At 42.2% G+C, this 14,257-nt stretch overlaps 1 protein-coding gene across 10 annotated transcripts in view; it reads left to right on the top strand.

Annotated features, from left to right (window-relative positions):
* The first annotated feature begins 1,241 nt into the window (after positions 1 to 1,241).
* Positions 1,242 to 14,257, top strand: part of CLOCK (clock circadian regulator) — a 68,349-nt gene continuing 55,333 nt past the window's right edge. For 4 of the 10 annotated variants that reach the window (XM_068402708.1, XM_068402712.1, XM_068402711.1 and 1 more), the window contains exons 1-2: positions 1,242 to 1,404; positions 12,316 to 12,408. The gene's annotated coding sequence lies outside the window, so the exon portion shown is untranslated. Of the gene's footprint in view, positions 1,463 to 1,846; positions 1,970 to 12,315; positions 12,414 to 14,257 lie in introns of those variants that run through there. The other 6 variants (XM_068402709.1, XM_068402707.1, XM_068402705.1 and 3 more) reach the window with 5 other exon arrangements.

The following is a 14,257-nucleotide window of genomic DNA, read 5'->3' as shown; positions in this document are numbered from 1 at the left end:
ACGAGAAACCCCAAACTATAAGGATTAGCAAATGAGAAGAATGGACTTAAATTACTGCTTCTCAGCCAGAAAGCAGGAAACTAACTTGCTGTGAGCCTTCCATCATTTGGTGGTCCAGAAATCTCTCAGACCTCACCATGCAATATTAGTACTATACAATACAAATTGGACAAACCGTACAATATTAGTACAGTATTTTAAAAATTATAGGATTTTATTAGGTGTTGAGACTTTAAACTTAACTAGTGCCATTTCTTATTTTTAACATTAGGTCAGACTGGTTTATAGAACTGGTATCAAAAGCACTGCACGCGTACAAAAGGACTGAGACGGTCAAGTCTGTTCTCTGCCACTCCGTTCAGCTGTACCGGATTATGCACACCGATAAGACACCACCGACCACCGCCAGGACGGGCTTCTTGTATCCCTACACAACCTGCGGTGCCAAGTCTGTTCCCACCGAGCATCCGTGGTGCTTATTCCACCTGCACCGGGTACCGCGTCATACGTTCAGGCACCGCCCGGAACGGGGCTTTGTACCAGGTTCACCGTTTCAGCAGCGAAGTGCCTCCGCTCAGCGGAACCCGTTCACAGGGCTCGGCTCCGGGCTCCGGGCTCCGCGCCCGCCTACAAAACAAGCGCCGGGCACCGCGCCTGGCAGCGGCGGCAGCCGCTCCGGCCGCCGGGCCACTCTAGCTGCGCCACAAGGCGGCAGCGCTCACGGCCTCCCACGGCGCCGCTCTCCGGAGGCGGAGCGCGGCCGGACACCGTCCCCGCTCCCCGGCTCCCCACCTCGCAGCCAGGCTACCGTCAGCCCGACGAGCCCTGACACTCCGAGCCGCAGACACAGCGCTGCTGGGTCTCTCCGAGTCGGTCTTCCCCAGTGCCCAGGCGCCCGGACACGACCCCGCGGACGCGCCGCCCCCAGCGGCCGATAGCCGAAGGCCCGCGGCCGCCGCCATTTCCTCCCCGAGCGGAGCGGGTTTACGCGAGGCGAGGTGAGTGGAGGTCAGGGCAGCGCAGCGCGCACTACGCCTGCGCAGGCCCCCCTGTCCCGCCCCTCACAGCCCCGCCCTCTCGCGGGCTGGCGGGCGCGCACGCGTAGAAAGGCGAGTCAGAGCGTGGGATCACCGCCCCGGCCTCTGCGCATGCGTGATGGCGGCTCCCGCGCGAGGGGCCGGGGTGCTGCAGCTTGCAGTGCGCCTGGGCGCACGCGCGGTGGCGCGAGGCGCCGCGGCTGCCGGCGGTGGGCTCGGCGGCGCAGGCGTGGTACCGGGGGAGTCCCGGGCCCGGCTGATTTTGCTGCCGCTGGAGGAGGCTCTGTGCCGGCGGCGGGCGCGGGGCTGCGCGCAGGGAGCGGCTCTCGCCGGGAGAGGTCGGGCGGGCAGCGGCCACCGGGGCCGGGTAAGGAGTGCGCTGCGGGGCGGGCGGCTCCGCCGGGCCCGGCTGCGGCAGGGGCAAGGTGGGGAACGCCACGGAGGGGAGCCGTTGAAGTTTGACAGCGCCGGCGGGTCCCCCGCCGCCAGGATAGCGGCGGCGGGCGGGGAGGGCAGCGGCTGCCTGCGGGCGGGGGCGGCCGCCGCCGGAGGCCGGGGGCGCTCGCGGGGCACCTGCTAGGCCCGGTGACCCACTTTGCTCCTGTCACAACTCCCGGGCACGTTTGGAGCCCTGCCCGCCTGGCCCTGCGCCGGCCTGGCCCGCTCCCGCCGCCCGGGCTGCGCGCAGGCAAGGCGGGCGCGGGACTCGCCGGCATCCCCCGCCGCCTCGCCGGGCCGGGCCGAACCGCGCCGAGCTGCCTCCGGCCCCTCGGCGGTGGGGCGGGCAGCGCCGCGGGCGGTGCCTCACCCCGGGGCACGTCTGCCGCCGCTCCCCTCTGCGGGGCGGCTCGTCTCGTGGGTGCCGCAGGGGTTGCCCGCCCCCGCTGCCCCACGCGTGGGGGGGCTTTTCCGCTACAGCTCCGCTCAGCGCGGTGAGCGGGGGGCGGGGGGGAGGTGTTTACACGGCGGGCGGCTGCGCGGGGACCGCGGCGGTAGGTGCCCGCACGGCGGCGGGGCCGTGAGGAGGCGGCTGGGCCGTGGCGGGCCACCCGGGCCCTCCCTGCGGCGGGACGGCTTTGCGGGGCCTCGGGCTCCCGGTGGGGAGAGGGAGCCCGGCGCTCCTGCGGCGCTAAGGCTCCCGGGGGCAGGTGGAGGGGAGCTGCGGGGTGCAGGGTTGAGTTACTCGCTCCGTGGGCTTATTTTTTTTTTCCCCTCTGATAACTTTATTGCGGTGTCTACAAGGTGTTCATGCTCTTAAACGGGAGGACTTCTTAGTAGCCCACCGTCTGCTCACGACTTACGTGCGTCCTTAAAATCAGTGTGTGAAATGTGAACAGCGAGGCGCTGGAAATCCGTGATACTTCATTTTTTTGTGTATCTGTTAAGGTTTGGATTTTTGGTTGGCTTCACTTTCAGATTCCTGGTACTTTAGGTCTGGATATAAATTTGAAATGTTTTTTTCACGAGGAGGATTGCTTGTATGCTAATCAAATGTATTTGTAGTGAGATTTTTATAAGGTCGTTGTTTACATGTTAAAAGTTGACCTACTAAGAGGCACAAGGAAAGTCAGATATAGTTCTAGCTCGGATATGAAGTGGCAAATAGAGGCAGAGTGGCTGATCATAGATCCTGATCCTCTAAATCCTTAAAGGAAGTATTTTTTCTGATGACATATTTTGACAAGCTGTGCTTTTGGTGGCGGTGTTGACTTAAACGGGCCTGACTGTTCCTTGCTCCCAGCTCTCACCTCTTTGCTGCCCCCCTCAGCTGTGCCAGCACAACGGTTCGTGGAACCATGTCCTGTAACTGGGTTGGGGAAATGATCCAGGTTAAAATTAACTACCTTTTTTCTTTTTTTTTTTTTAATGTGGTTATATTTAACCTAGATCATTTCTCTGGGTGACAGGTGTGCCAGAAGGCAAGAGGACTGTTTAGTGAAAGAAGTACTTGAGAAATACACCTCAACTGTGGTAGTCCTGGCAAAGTTCAATATGAGCAGTTGCAGTTGTTTCACACTGTTCGATCTTACAGGAATAAAATTGATTTTTTTCTATGAATATCTGTGGGGTTTGGGCCTGTCATTTGAAATTAAGACAGCATTTGATTGTTATAATAGAGAAATTCTACTTGACAGGACAAGTAACTGCAATTTTTTTTTAAATAAAATATTGATTTTCATATATATCCATGTAAGATACTTTCTCAAAAGTGTTACAGACACTGCTTTCAGATGACTAAACATTACATGTTTGGGTTAGGATTTTTTGGTTGAATGTGGGTGCTGGCATTTTTAAGGTCCGAGAATTTTGTTGGTAAGGCAAGAGTTACCTCTTCTTAATAAACAGTCTGAACAGGAAAAAAATAACTCCTGGGTTGATGTTTAATAGTTTAAGATGTTATTCAGCCATGTCTTGTTTTTTTATTTCTTCTGCTTCATGTTCTTACATAGAAAAGTTTAACACACATGGGTAAAATAAAAAGATGTGAGGAAAGCAGAGAGTGTTTTCTTTATTAATGCTCTAAGGACCCCATAAACTATCTGCTGTAGCTAATTTTACTCTTTTTGTACTCAGCAATTTAAAAACTGAGTGGTAATTACTTTAAGTTTAATTTGTGGTGTTGGTTAATTATCTTGTTAGTGTAGAATTTCACCAAAGTCATGAATCTTCATGGACGGGTTGGTCTTGCCAAGGAAATTGCTGCTTTCAAGAGCTTTGAGCTTTTGCTGTTTTTTTGGCCCTATTCTAAATTTGTGCAAAAAGTTGAATATATAAATTAGTAGTAGATATATTGACCCCCACCCTCCCTACATGTTCTGTGTAGGAAATGTTTTTATCAACTTGAAAAGTTGTGATTTTTTTACTAAAAATAGTAGACTTGTGTTGAAAATAGTTGTGAATCAAAAATGCAGTTTTCTTCTCAAGGTAATTTCATCATTTGAAAATCACAGCTCCTTTTTTAGCTATGCACCCCTTGAGGAGAGATGTGTAATCTGCTGTCTAAAGCCTCCCAGCTTCAGCCTTATTTTGTAGGTTGAAGAATATGGATAGTTCTCCTCTTAGAACAGAAAATTAGTACCCTAATACAGTTTTTAATACAAAACACACAGTATAGTTGGGAAGAAGTGGAATTACAGCTAAGGTGCCTTCCTTTTCATTGCATTGTGATGTGTTAGCTTTTCTTGAGGAAAAGACTTTGGTAGATGTTTGAAGAAAAGAAAAGTGCATTTTCAGCCTTTTTAAAGTACTAGTTTCCATATGAACGCTAGAAACTGTAAAGGCCAGATGATAAAGCAGATCTAGAAATGTTTCTGAGGACAGATGGTATTGGTAGATAGTTGCATAGCAAAGACAGTAGTAATTGTTCCTACCATTCTTACCTTCTATTTATTTATTTTGCAAAGTATTTTTAACCTTTCTATGTTAATTGAGCTGGTTCACCCTGTAGAAAGCTGTACTGGCACCACGGAAGGGGTGGCACAAGAACAGGAGAGAGTTGCCAGGCTGCTGGGAGATCAGTAGCTGTTTTAAGGTAGCTTTATCTCTGGAGGGGAAAAAAAATATCTGTGAGGCTACAGACAGACAGTGGCCAAACCATTCAACTGTCTCTCTCATATTCTACTAATACTGAATTATTGTTAATAGTATTGGTATCATTATTTTGAATTTAATGGTCTTTCAGAATAAAAAGAAGTGTAGGAAGTGTACCTTCAGTTATGTAGGAGGGGCTGAAATGAAAGATTCCAGTGTCTCAACGTAACTCTGCCACAAGCAAATTCAGCTGTATCCATTGAGAAGGTATCTCATTCACCTCTGTGGGTGGTCCACCTGGGGAAAACAACTTACCATTGCACTTGTTTATTTTGTTAACTCAGTTAATGAGGGTCTGTAATAATTTGAAACTCTTTGTGGGACATTCCCCTGTTCATTTGTTGCAGGAGTTAAAGATGTGAAATGAGAAATCACGGAAGAGAAAGGAGACTCGCAGTTAATGCAGCTCTGCAGCCCTGAAGGACTGAATTCTCAACCCTTACTGCTGCCACAAAATTCCTTTGTAATGCAAAGGCCACTTTGATTTTGGCATACGTCATGCCTGAGTGTTTAATTTTATAGTCTCACTACTCTCTTACCATACTTTTTGTGTATAATATAAATTCTTAATTATAGCCTCTTTCAGAATATATAATCATACACGTAAAAAGTTTCAGTGCTCTGCGGTTGTTATATATTTAGTATTATGTGGAAGCAACGAGGCTTCCCAGATTATTTCAGCAGTTTAGTGTTGCACACTTTGGACTCTTTCCAGCTGTTACATTTTGTCATTAAAATCACTGAATTAGTTTTCTGATTCTGCACTAATGTTCTGAGGAGCATTGCTGAGTATATTATAAAATCATCATTAGTAATATTAATATTTTATTAAATATAGATCCTTAAAAATTAGATACACCCATGAGATTCAAGACTGATAAAGACTTATATTTAGAGAGTGAAGCTTAGAAACTTAGATACTATGGGCATTCCTCATCTTCATAATAAAAATGTAGCCAAATTAGGCATAAATGTGGCCACTTAAATGCTTTGTCCTTAAAACTATGTGTTTAATAATCTCAAAGTAGGTGAGAAAGCTTCAAAACTGAAGCTAATATCATTTTACTCATAATGACAGCCTGGTGCCACAAGATAAATAGTGCTAGATTATTATGCTTATGTTAAAACAGAAGAAAACAGTTCCTGGAGTAAGAGAGTTATACGTTTAAAGTAGATTTTAAAAATAAATATATGTGGCCTTGTTCTTCTATAGAGGTCCTTTTAGAGTTCCATTAAAAAGGATATTTGCAGGTATCTCTGAGAAGGTTTTTGATGTATGTTATTTTGGTATATGGCCAGATCTGTAAAATAATATAGAGGAGTCAAATCTGTGATTTAGATGGATTTTGAGTGGCTAGCCCCAAATAAAATTTTAGCCATGTGTTGGCTAAATTCTACAGGTCTATAGATTTTCACTAGTAAAGTTTTCCAAACACTCTGAAGTTTTGTTCTCACTCAGACCTTCCATATTCTTGTCACAACTGAGCATCTTGGCATCTACATCAGTTTACTGTTCATAAATTAGGCAATCTGTAAATTAGGCATTCACTTGTCCAAAGGCATGTTCAAACCACACCTCAGGCACACCTATGGGATTGGACTCAGACCAAAACCCTGTGGTAACTCTCCCTTTTGTTCAGAAACACAAAGGAGTGAGGAGGAAGAGGTTTTGTTGATGTCTCCTTTTAAAAAAAAAACAAAACAAAACAAAACCAAAACCAAACAACAAAACCCAAACCCTAAAAATCCACTTTTCCTTGTGTACAAGATGATTAAAGTCTAATTGGGCAAAGAGAGATACTAGGTCAGTTATTTTCTTGGAGAAAAAGGAGGTGAGTGCCTGTGTTCCAAAAAATATTTTGTATTTCCTTTATTTAAAATTTTAAATGCCATTAGGAACTGGAAACCAGGACTCGCCTCTCTCATTTGGGTGCCCTTCTCCCTAAACAGGCATGCACACTGCTGGTTCTGCTCTGTCCAGCAAAGCTTTACTTCTTATTTTTCCTTCCACGTTCTGAAGATTGCCACTGAAAGGAGAAGTTACGAGTTGATCCGTCTTCCCAGTGCAATGTGGAGCCTGCTGAGAGATTATGGGTTGAGCCCCTTCTGGCACAGTAGAGACTGGCCTTCAGATTTCTCTGTTCCAGTTTACTGTGCTGTAACTTCATGCTGCTGGACAAAATGAGGGCACATCTTTTTCCTCCTGCTGGCATGTTAAAAGAATATATTACTCCTGTTTTCATGGGAAAAGCTTAGCTATGTATGTCAAGGGCAGGGACCAGGATTGTGAGTACTAACCTTACCTGTGTCCTAGGCCTTCAGAAACAGGTGAAGGTGAAGGCATAATATTGTGTTCACTGGTTACCTTTATGGTTCGCATCTCTACTAACTTTTGAAAAGTCTTACTGAGTGACTCAACTCTCCTTGGCTTTGGTACTTCAGAGTTGTGGATCCTGTTGTATGAAATCCCCTTTCTGTGCTCTGTTAATAATCTCTTTTAGTGAAGACTATAGTTTAGGCTAGTATTGCCTATTATAGCCAGAGCAGGCAGCAGAACTTAATTACTAACTCATCACATGGTAGTGGTGTTGCTGTGGGACACTTAGAAAAGAAGGAGTACCTGGGAACAGGCTGATCATCCAGCATGATGTCTGAATTTTAAGTGCTTTATAGTAGACTATAGTATTGCTAATAAGACCATCTACGAGAGTTTTTAGCTTGCAGCTCCACAAGTTTCTGAGTATATCTCAACTGCTTGCAGAAGGATGATCTCAGATCCCATAAGCATCTCATTATCTGCTGAACTGGTAGATATCTAGAAAGTTCCAGCACTTTCTTTTAAACACCATTGGGGCAAGTATTTGTGAACATAGAGGAGGCAGGCCTGTAACAAGTGGCTGTTGTAGGAATGGGGAAAGATAATATGTGAATTTCCTAACATATGCATTAGAAGTCTTGAGGAAATACATATTTTTACATATTAAATTATGATCTTAGAGAATGAGAGTATGAGATACTAAGCTGCCTGATAAAAAAGGATGCTTAGAAATAAATTGTATTAATATAGCTAATTTCATATTTCCAATTCTGAGAATGCTGCTGCTGTGGTAAATAAAACATAAATTGCCATTTTTACGTTTGACTGAAGTTTTTCATGACATAGTAAATACTAGTCTCTGGCATTTAAGAGCATCTGATGTCTTTGGTGGCTATTTCATTGCATGTTTAATGTAATAACAGAGACTGGTTTTGCATTTTCGGTTGTGGCTATTACTGACATGCACCCTGACAGAATACTATTCCGTCAGTTTGGTGGCTGCTGGTGGAAAGGTGGTTGTGAATTTGAAGAGGGTAAACTCCTGCTGTCATGGTAAGGTAGAAGGTTCGTAATTTTTCAGGTGGATCTTGTTGGAGAAGTGCCAAAGGTTTGGATTATCTGAGTTTTCATCATTCATCCAAAAGCTTCAAGATATATTAGGGGAAAAACGGTCTTGTTACGTGGAGTAACTTTCCCAGTCCTTAGTCCCCTAAAAGGTATATTTGAAAACTAAGTGTGAAGTTGTAAAAAACCAGAGAAATTGGGAAATATTTCTCCAAAATATGCTTATTTCCATTGGCTCAGAAAAACAACCAAGAAATTTTCTCCATTAAAAGCTGTAGGGAGTTGCCTTTTTTTTTAAGCCTGATTTCCTAAGGCAACGTGATTTATGCTTTTTCCTCGTTTTCTCTCATTCTTTCCTTACGTATTCGCCAGTAGCTTTTGAAATCATTGACCAATTGCAACCACGTTTGTAGGAGGGATAGAAATCTCAAAGACCATAATGTTCCTACAGGTTTTGTGAAAATAGGCAAACTGGATAGAGAGAAACATGCGTCACTAACCTCTCTTGAGAGAGAGAGAATGCCATGCGAGTTTGGCACTGACCTGTTTTTTTTCAGCACACGCTGTGTTGGGTAGGAGAGCAGGAGACAATTGTATGTGCTGACAGGGCTTGAGGCAGAACACTGGGCTGTTTCGGAAGGGGATGGGGACTGTGAATATTGTGGTGTGTCTGAGGGACGACGGGAGGGGAAGCTGGCTTCTTCTGATGGGGGAGTGGAGAGTGTGGATAAACAGTAGAGCTGTCCGAACTGTACTGTACTGCCCACTGAAGAACTCGCTTAATGATAAGCTGGTAAAAGACCATTAACTAGGAAATCATTGTCCTGATCAGAATTAGGTGATACTATGTTTCACTGACTGCAGGGTTGCCTGACTCTTAGTTTGGTTTAGTATGTAAAAGAAATCCTTCTGAAATTAACAGAATAGCTTTAAGCTGTGATTAAATTCATATTTTCCCATTGTTTCACGGAAAAAAATGGTTTTGGTGTATTTCTTTGAAAAGACTAGAACACAGACTTTGCTTTCAGTAGTAAAGAGGGAAAGAAAATGTAGCTTGAGCTTAAGAAGTAGGACTCTTCCATTTAAAGGCCATAGGGAATAAGTGCTTTGAGTAGTGGAGAGAGAAAACTGATAGGGTACCCTCTAAAGATTTCTGTTTATACCAGTTACTGTATGAAATATGTCCATTAATAGGAAAAGAATAAGATTTTTCTCTCAGCATAGGAACCAAAGATAGTACTTCCCAAATGGGATTTCCTGTAAGCCCACTCCTCTGTCTTGTAACACGGAGTTATTAGTTGAAAAGCAGGAGTTGAACTTCTGTCTAGAATGACATTTCGGGTTCTTTCCGGTCTTGTCTATATTTGCATTACCTATTAATCATGATAAACAGCAGACTGAAATTTACCTCATTATTTTCAACTTGTAAGATTTTATCAAGTCTCAGGGGAGAATTGTAGTCTGTCCTACTGATAGGTTTAGAGAAACTTCTGATAGACTTAGTAGTGGTGAAAGTGAAGAAAACTTTATTAACTTGCTACTTTCATTTCTAGAGAATTCCCTGCTCAATAATTTCAAATATACTTTTCAAGCCTTCAGTAACCAATATAATCTTCACAAATTTTAATTCATTAATTTCAAGTATTGAAATACTTAAGTTTTAAAATATCAGAATGGACTGCAAAACAGTTAGGTGACTTTGATTTGTGCTTATTTTAAAGTAGTTTTCGTAGTAACAACAAATATTCTAAAGGAAACTGGATTTTCCTCTGACTGTGAGTAGAAAAGCAAGTAGCAGCGTGAATCACAGCTTCCAAGAACTGTCAGAATAGGAATGCAGGTTCTTCCCGCCTCCACACACACACTTTCCTCACTGTCAATTTTAATGTAGTAATGTGATTTAATAAAGTTTTTCTTGCCATCCACAGCAGCAACATTCATTATATGTAATCAAACTACTGCTAGCAGTTGCGTGGTTGAGGATGAAACTAGTATAGTAGTTCCAGTGATAACTCTCTAACATCTCAACAGTTCTGCTTAAAATATGTTTTCTGAAAATGTTTTTGTTGTTAAAATAATGTACTTTGTTTTTTTAAATTTTTTTTTTTTTTTTTTTTTTCCAGCTCAGAAGCATTAGTTAAACATTTTGTGCTGCACTAAAGCTTTGCATGATGTTTCATAGATAATAAGATACAGTTCCAGCCTTGAAGAGCTTGTGATTTGAATTTCACTGACGTAGACAATAAGGAGAATGACCTCAGAAAGGGGGACAAGGATTCAAACGAATAAGTGAGTTGTTGTGAGCAAATTAAAAAAGTTGTTTCTAAGATCAGAAAGAGGTAGATGAGCAAGGAGGAAGATGGGCATATAGAAGCAAAAGACAGCATAAAGCAAGTCCAAATAGTATAGGGATTTGAAGGAAAAGAGGGAAAATGTGTTACATTGCAGGATCTGGAAAGCATAGTAAAATCGGAAGAGTAGTCTGAATCAAGTTGAAGGGTAACTAGAAGGTGTTAGGAAATGGGGCAGGAAAAAGATATGTAGAAACTTATCAATTATGTTGATGGGTTTGGCTTTTATGAAGCAAAAAAAGATGAGACAGGAAAAGGCTTTGAGAATGTGCTGTTTTGATTGGTTTGGCAGGAAAGTCAGGACACAAATTCTAGTAGTCAGAATTTTTTTAACACCTTAAGAAATTTAGCTGTCAATTTAATGTGCTTTTAAAGTGAGTGGTAAAACAACAGGCAACTGTGCCTGAAAATTCAACCTCAGGCATTCATGTTGTCCTGTTGCTATCTCATTACACCCAGTTTTTGTATAAGCTGGAGGACTTTTTATGAGTTTCAGTGCAGTTGAGGTGGGGCTATAGAAGCCTCTAACATCAAAGGTAATTGAAGCAGTACCACTTTATTTAAGTCGAAAGGATCACAAACTTTTTTTCATTAAAATAACTGAAATTGCTTTTCAAAATTATTTTAGTTAAACTTGTACTAGCTTTATATGGACAATTAAATTTGTGGTTGACTTATACTGAGTTATGTTAATCTTTGTATTGTTGGCATAAGAAGTGAAAAATAATCTCTCATAAACTTGTATAGATTGTTTTTTTTAAATGACACCTGTACACTTTTCCTGCCCCGTAGAGTATAGTTTGCGATTTCTTATCTATATACTGGTATTTGATTTAAAACATTGATTTCGAGCATTAGAACCTTTAATGTTACTGCATAGAAAAGTAGGTAAGTAGATGATAATGGTCTGCGTTTCTTATCCCATTAGACTTGTCTAGTAGACCTTCTTCAAACGTTGGCATACTTCTCCCCAGCTTGACAGCTGCTTCTTTCTGTGTTGTGTATACTGGGTGACAAGGTGATAAAGAACAGGGGTTTTGAAGTTCCTTTTTTTTTTGTTATCTTATGTCAAAGGAAATCTCCCTACCCTTGCATATGATGTAAGGAAACAGATTTATGTATACCTTAAAGGCTATACTTTGCCACATGGGTGTGCTGAGTAGAAAGTATCAATAGTGATAACTAGCAGTAGTTTTCCCAGCAGGATTGTCAGCAGTGAGATTATATTGCCAAATCGGTGCATGCGTATTTAAAACACAGTACTGCATGTAGGAATACAGAATTTGTGATCTGTAGTAGACGGGGAGCTATGTCTCTGTGGAATAAGTAGAGTGTTTGTGTACAGAAATATCTATTGTACAGTTAGCTTCTGCTCAGTACAGCTTACTGAAATTAGTTTTTCATTAGTGAGGGGAAGATGTTTGAGCCTTTCTTATGCTGTTGTGTGTCATGTTCTCTGAGTTTTAAACTGGGTTCTGAGATAGATCACGTCCTGTTTGAACTATAGTAGACACGCAGTAAGATTGTATTGATGTATTTTATTTCCATGAATTTCTCTGGTGTATTATTGATGATCTGCAAGGTCATAATATACCCCAAAGCAATTTTAATATAATAACTGTAATATTAATGTTTTGTAGGCAGTGTTAGAACTGTAACTTTAATGTTACCATTAGGCTGTTGCATTTGTCTCGCAGATTTGGATTTCAGGCAGTGCCAGAGCTACATAAAAGGTGGTATGCAATTTTGAAGTTCTCCTTCATGTTTATTTACTTCATTATGTTGAATAGAGGAATCGGAAAGTGAAATTGTGGACAGTTTAGGGATGGAAATAAAGTGACTGAGATGACAGGAGAGAAAACAGAGAGCAGCAATCAAGGGCTCACCTCTAAAAATTGTTTTGAATGGATTCATCTTTATAGAACTGTGGGGTTTTTTTGTTGTTGTTTTTCAGAAGACTGTGCCAAAGACGACTTTTGCTCAGATGACATCACATTTGGACTACTAATGCTATCCACCCACTCTACAAGGCACAATGCATTTCTAGGTAATGTAAGTAAGTATGTAGATTCTATGGCTGCTAGAGCAGTAATGCTTTAAACAGAAGCATCCCATTTTCAGCCTTAGGCAAGGTAGACATTCCGCTTCAATTTGAGATTGAAATTAATGTTGTATGGGGGCAAGAATAAACTTCAAATAAGCTTTTAATAAGCTTTCATCCTCTCCACTGGAGCATGGAGTCAAACAATTGAACTAACTGTACCTGAGCTGCCTTGGAAACTAGAAGGAAAAAAAACCCTTTATGATGCCACTGTCTCCAGCAATAGAGTGTGCTGTTGTGGCCCTGTGGTTTCTAGAGACTGAATTAATCTTTCTCCCAGGGAAGCGTTGCAGTGAATGAACATGTGTATCGCTGTGTTCACAGGTTTTCTAGGTGGTGGGTTTTTTTGCAGATGCTCATGTTAAAGTGGAGATGAGCTTAATACCCCATCATGTAAGAATATATAGAAAGCAAAAGAATGAATCTTAATAGGTTCAAGTAGCAACATCTCTGTTCATATGTCATCTTATTTGTGAAGGGGTTGCATCTCCCCACTTTCTTGATGGAACAGTACGTATAATCCATCTGAAGATGGGCCAGGAGGTGCAGATTTTCATCTTTGCAAGATTTGTTCATGTCTTATCTTGCAGTAAGGTTGCTGATTGCTTTGTACATCCATGGTTATGCAAAGAGAAGCACACGACAGACAGGGTAGTTTAAGGTTCGTCTTACGAGCGACGAAGGGGTTTTGATGCAATGTATTGTGAGGATCATGGCCATGGCCCCCTGTAGCATTCATGTATGTGTTTATGTGCTTTTTCTTTGTAAGTAGATATTATTGTTAAACTTTTTCAGATGTTGTTTTTTTGACTGACTCAAAAAAACACAAGAAACGGATCTATTTAGGGAGATCAGACATTGTGCCAGTCTTGCTGAAACTGGATTATTTTGTCTTGCTGGCAGAAAGCCTTCCTATATTCCTAATGGCTTATCATGCATTGAAGGTGTTTGGTCATGCATGAAGGAAAGTGAATGGAGTTACAGGTAGCAGTGCTTGCAGTTAATGATGCTTGACACTTTCTATTCGAAGACCGTGGTTTTAGTTGCTTATAATTTAGCAAGACTTAAATCATTGAGCAATAATTCTTTGCGTTATATATCTGCTTCAGCTAAAACTTTACCAAAAGTCAGCCTGTGTCTGAGAATGAGATGAGAGGGAGGAACAAACTGTTTCCTTGATTCAAAATGCAATGAAAATCTTACCACTGGAAAGATACAGCACCTGCATATGTTAGAGCAAGCACTCAAGGTTTTGGGAGAAAACTTGAACTGTTATGCTGCAGTATCAGGCTATTTTTTTAATGCCATCCCAAGCTCTTACATTAGGCAGCACGATAGATTTCTGAAAATAGGGTTTGTACTAGTTCAATGATTTACCTAAATCCATTTCATCTGTCCAAACCAGATGAGGCAGATATACTCCAAATCCTTTTAGTCATAACCAGACAGAGCTACTGAGCATGTTGTAGCTGGACTGGGAGAGGTAAACAGGCCTAATCTCCTCCACTCCATTGTAATGTCAGGTACAAATATTCAGTAAGGAGACTTTCTTCTGCATTCCTTGTGCTTTTCCTTAACCACATCCCCCATCTACTGTTGATTCTGTCCTTCAAATGCTGCCTCAGTAGTATATTTCCATAACTGATGTGCATTTTTGGTTCAACTTTTCTGTATTCTTTGATTTTTCTTCTTTGTTGCAGTTCTTGTGTTCAGAACAGCTCATAATAAAATAGATTATTTTGAACAATGCATATTGTGTGTGGTTAAAAGTTACAAAAGACTTCTTTTTGAGAAT

Source organism: Nyctibius grandis, chromosome 6, assembly GCF_013368605.1.
Source record: "Nyctibius grandis isolate bNycGra1 chromosome 6, bNycGra1.pri, whole genome shotgun sequence".
Lineage (NCBI taxonomy): Eukaryota > Metazoa > Chordata > Aves > Nyctibiiformes > Nyctibiidae > Nyctibius > Nyctibius grandis.
This window is presented reverse-complemented; position numbering and strand designations above follow the sequence as displayed.